Source organism: Nannospalax galili, unplaced genomic scaffold (assembly GCF_000622305.1).
Source record: "Nannospalax galili isolate Female #2095 unplaced genomic scaffold, S.galili_v1.0 scaffold85, whole genome shotgun sequence".
Lineage (NCBI taxonomy): Eukaryota > Metazoa > Chordata > Mammalia > Rodentia > Spalacidae > Nannospalax > Nannospalax galili.
The window spans coordinates 122,191-128,056 of NW_008358866.1; positions in this window are offsets into that span (position 1 = coordinate 122,191).

The following is a 5,866-nucleotide window of genomic DNA, read 5'->3' on the forward strand; positions in this document are numbered from 1 at the left end:
TTCATCATCTTTAAGGCTCCACTTAATTAAGAATGGTTCTGGGGCTTTGACAAGGAGGCCCCCCCACAGCCTTTGCTATCCTTATTAGCTTCAGTAGAAATATATTTCCTTTTTCTGATTCAATATACATGCTTTCGTTCTGCTTAAGCTCCTTTGAAAACAGAACACCCCCAGCTTTCCACATCATGACCTCATAGGTGAGGGGTTATAGTGTAGTTCCAGTGGCCATGGAGACCCACACCCTGCATAGAACATGAGCTCTTGTGGTCTCTTTTTGTTTACTATGTGTAAATGCTGTGCCTCATGAGTTAGTTAGCAACCCCTCTGTTTATGGAGATGGGTAGGCATGCACTGATCTGTCCCCTTGATGGCACCACCTGCCTACATACCCAGAGAATGGTGAAGGAATATTTCTTTAAGGGAAGTAATGATTTTCTTCTTAAAAAATTATTTTTGGTGAATACTTTGTTGTTTTTGAGTCTTTCTATTTTCATTGTGTTTGTTTCACTCTCTAAATTCCATACTGGAAATTTTCCTCATGTATCTGTTAATCAGAGGTGTTTTGTTTATATTTGAGAACAGAACAAGATGCTATTAGAAATCATCCCCTTGACTGTAGATGGCCAGCTGAGGGTCTTGCTGAATTGTAATCTGTCTGAAGCCTATCATATCAGTTTCTCAAATTTGATTGCTTTCCACCCATTCTGTCCTTATGGATTTAGACTTTCCCTTTCATGTTGGTGAATTGTCTTGATTCTGAAGTTAATATGCATATTTAATCCAACAGTAGATGAGAGTCTCACCTGTACATTTTACATATGACCATTTCAGAGTCAAATTATATACTTTATCTTGCTTAATTTTAAGATCATCAAGTTGCAATAATGTTGAGACCACATGGGATAACATCTGGATGCAGTATATTCATTTGTCTTTTATGGAAATTATTTTAAAACATGTCCATCTATTGACATGTAGTGTGCTGATGACACATAATGCAATGAACTACATAAAAGGACTTGCATGAAGTAGAGTAGAAGTGTGAATCTATTTGAAAACAGTTGGAATGACAATAATCACTAATCATTTAGCTTCCTTGAGAAAACAGAGCCACCTTAAGGATCTAGGGAAGAGAAGATATAATACAGAATGAGGACTGGAAGGGATGTTGGAGGATTTGGAGGAGTAAAGTTACATGAAACTGCAGACAGAACATCAGGGAAGGAGATGCTGAAAAAATCTCAGCTTGAAGTACAAAGTAGGTAGTTCTCAAAACATTAGAGAAAACATCTGCGTTCTCAAAAACACAAGAAGCACCTACCCACTGTGTCTCTCACTGTGTAGTTTGAAATGAGTGGTCCTCAAACATCTGAAATACTGCTGGAACCATGCAACTACTTCCAGATTACAGCATGAAGTATATCTTGATTTTGAGATCATACCTATGCACATTTGAGGTCAAACACTGACTGGGAACCATATAGAGGAAAGTCTTGTCACAGTGCAAAGGGGAACTTACAACAGAGATAACCTGAGTTAGCAATAGAGGATCTTCACACAGAATAAAAAGCTGTTTGTTCTAGCAAGTTCTGTGGTTATAGGCTTGTTTATACTGGTATTTGTGGGTTTCGTAATGACAGGACACATGTAGAAAGCAGTGATACAGTCAGAGAAGCTAGTGAGGGGGAGGATACAAACCAGAATATTTCCTTTATACATACATATGGCATATAAAATGTCCCTACCTTTAAATTAAGAACAATTTTGAGAAGACAGCAAAAACAAACAAACATACTAAAAGCAAAGGCATAAATCTTCATAATGTAATTTTTGGTAATGAGCAGAAAAAGTTAAATTACTGTTAGGAAACAGATGGAGGGAGATCCATTAACTTCCAACATCAAGCTTATAGCCTGGTCCTCACAACCTGGCTGTGCTATTCAGAAAAACAATCCGTTGAAATGTCAGGCTCAGACAAGGGTATTCCATGTCGCTTATGAAATGCAACAAAACAGTGTTAATTCATAATTCTGTCTAAATTCAACACAAACAAGATCATTCTGCAATAACAAAACACTATGCTGTCTTTTATAAAAAAATCATTGACTGCTTATGAATCTGTATAAATAAAATCTATCCTAATTCTTGTCTGTTCTTCCTCTAACTAAAATGTATTGGAATACTATTCATAAAAAATCACCCTACTTTCTCATGGTATTCAGTGTAAAACAAACCTCTCTATGCCATGACTGCTTCCTTAAACCTTTGCCAAAATCACTCAACTAAACCTTCACAATCCTGTAATTGATTTTTGCTAACATGCTTTTAACTGAGACACCCCCTGATTATCCATTGTGATAGTTAATTTTATGCTTGGCTAGGTGCCTAGTTGTTTGGTCTAACACCAGTCACGATATTGCTATAAAGGCATCTTTTTAGATATGATTAACATTTAAATCAGAAGACTTTGAAGAAAGCAGATTAGTCTCTATAATGTGTCTGGGCCTCATCCCAAGGGGTCTCTTCATCCTCCTGCGTAGAGTAATGAATCCAACCTGTTCAGCATATACCCCAGTGATCTTTCATTAAGGGGCATCCACGCTGTTCTTTCTGGATTCTCTCATACAATCAAAAGGAGGAAGCAAAGGATATTTTGTCTTCCCTTTTAATAGAAGAAAGAAAATCTTTTGGTTTTTTAGTTAAATCCTCCATAAAAAGAGAATGCTGAGCCTTTTAAAAAATATATAGATCTTAATGTGTTGCATTACAAACTTAATTACCATATTAATTTTAAAATGTATCAGTTTTAAAAACATTGTGTAGGAAGTCTATCATCTTATTTCATGCTTCACACATTAACTTGATTTTGTCAAACAAGATGAAAATACTGCTGAGCAGATAAATTGTTAAAACACATGAGGAAAGGTCAACACACCTCTCAGAAATAACAGATTTCCCATCAAAATACGTGTATCTGTCTCTCAAAGTATCAGCAGTATTACAGGAATAACACAGTTTGCCCGAAATCTGTTTAGTATATTTCCTATGTCCTGGACATATTTTTTTTCTTTTAGTTGTACTTCCTGTACATATAATTTGGACAATTTGTAACTTTCCACTGTTTCACAGGACATTTAAAAAAATTATGAGGATATTGAGGGTTATGACTTGTGTCTAAAGTCAATCCAAGTGGAAAATTGGTGAGTTTACTCACAACCAGGAAACTATTAAGGAAATTCTGTTTCAAGAACTGCCATTTGGTCATGTGTTAGTGACCAGTTAGTGATTAAGTCACCCTTTATGTAACCGTTAGAAAAAAAAAAAAAAATGCTTTCATAGGATCAGTGGCCCAGTGCCACTCACCACAGGCTATGATCTTATCAGCTCTGGCAACCCATCAGGGTCAGATAAGATCTACAGTTTCATTGAAACATTTCAAGAAAAAAACAGATGCTGCAGGAAGTCATGTGGGTGATACAGTAGGTGCTGGTCTTGCTTGTGAGTCAATTCTGGACCAATTACTAGGAGCCAAGGATGCAAGCAAGCAGTGCTGTATGATGGACTGTCACCTAATGCAGTTCTCTGGGGTGCACAATTACTTACAGTTAAGTGAAACAGTCTTACAAACTGCCAATGTATTGCATCTCCTAGGTAATTTTTACATTATCTTCCATCTTTGCTTATTTAACTCATTGTCACATAAAAATGATGCCTTCTGCCAATTTAAAGAAGCTTAGGCTTGAATGTTAATAAGGTTTTCAAAGGATCCTGAGGAAACACCTGAATGGAGCTTTACTTCTACAGCTAAATGTACATCACAAATGGGAAATTGGGAGTTGGCCTATATTTTCTCACATTTCACTCAGTTACCCTGTGCTGCCTCAATTCTATTATATTTCATATTTTCTGTTGTGTGTTTAACAGCTAATTTATTTTAAATTCTAAATGGGTTCCATTCTAGTCAGTTAATAAATAAATAGCATAGCTGCTAAGTTTTAGAACATAACTATGAACATGTCTTCTTTTCTTTTCCTTTGCATTAACAATCCAGATCAAACATACTATGGAATTTGATGAAGTTCAAATATCTAATAGCATCACCAACTATTGCCAATCATTGATTAATTTCATAAAGAAAAGAAATAGCATTTTAGCATTTACCCAATAGTCTCATCACATAAATCACTTGACTCTTAAGGCAAATCTATAGAAAGATATTATTAGCATTTATATTTCTATTAAAGAACAGTAGAGATGTTTTTAAGAAGAGGGGGATAATTAAGACTGTCTTGGTACTATATATATGTAAATAGTTATGATATTGGAATACTCAATAGTACAAATCAGAAAAGTAATCTTATTGATAGTTACTGCTTAATGGAAGGAAGTGAAAGGCCAACACTCATTTGAATGAGGGAAAGGTATTATATGCAGCCAAAATTGAACTTCAGAGCTATCATTATGTACAAAAGATGCCACAGAAAAGAGAAGTGACTTCAGAATTTCTCATTGTTAAAAGGACGACTTGTTATTCTGGTAAGATGAAAGTAAGAAATTGTAGACTGAATGTAAGAGATAGCATTTCATCTATTCAATAGTTCATCCAGTTTGATAGACTCATACACTAGATCCACTAAGACATATAATAAAGAAATGACACATGGCACAATTTTTCTATAAAATATCCTGCCTCCCAGTGCTTGTGGCATTTATTGACTTACTCCAACTCTAATTCATTTTTTAAACATTTCCAAATTATTGACAGTGATCTATGACTGTTTTCTGGATATGGTCCTTGTCCACACCTTCTGTTGAGTGGAGATTTTTAGTATAGGTCTGGTTATATGAGTCAGAGAATCAAGAATAAGATCTAAGAGTTAATGTGTGAGGGATGGATGAGAGGGTGTGACCTGGAGGATGTTCCTCTGACCCTGTAATGACAAGCCATGGACCCACCTCTTTCCCACACTTTGCAAAGAAGGCACTCCCCTTCCCTCTTGCAGCCAATGGGTTGATCATAGCCACTTGCAGAGGTGTGGTTAAGGGTATAAAAGCTGGGAAAACCACAAGGCTGGTCTCTCACCATTTTGTAAGCCTGTCCATAACCACAGGATTTATGTCTGGGTGTGGACTTTCGAACACCGCTGTGAATGCGGGGGCACCCACTTCTCTGAGCACCCCAAGCTCAGGTAGCAAGTCCAATAAACTCTTTAAGATTCTTCAAACCAGGGTTTGGAGAACTTTTGCCACAGGCTGTCACAAGGAGCCTGGTAGGAGGAGAGCGGATGCTGTGTGTGCCTCCCAGCAGTGAATTTGACTTAAAGAGGGTATGCTGAAAGAATAGATGAGGTACTGGGGTTGTGGATCAGTGGATAAACCACTTGCAACACAAGGATAAAGACCTAGATTTGAATCCCCAGAACTCATATTAAGCAAGCACCTATCTTGCCCAGTGCCCCTGTGGCAAGACGGAAAGTAGAGAGAAGACTCTCTAGAAGGTCACAGGACAGCCAACCTGGCATGTGTAGAGGTGAATGACAAAGAAACCCTGACTCAACCAAAGTAGAAGGTGAGGACTGATAACCAAGGCTGTTCTCTGACCTCAACACATTTACCAAGGCGCAAGAGAGTTTGGGATGCCTTATAAGAGACTATCTGAAACAGATCATCAACCAGTATTTCTAAGACTCTTCTCCTTTTGATGAGCCGTTATAGATCCTCTAAAAGGAAGGAGAAATGTATTTGCAAGCCTTTATTTCCATGCCAGATCCCACTGCCAAACAATTAGATGTGTTTGGATGATAAAACTACTTATGTTTTATAGTTTCATGAAAATGCCTGAATTCAGATTTTTTGCTCACAGAAT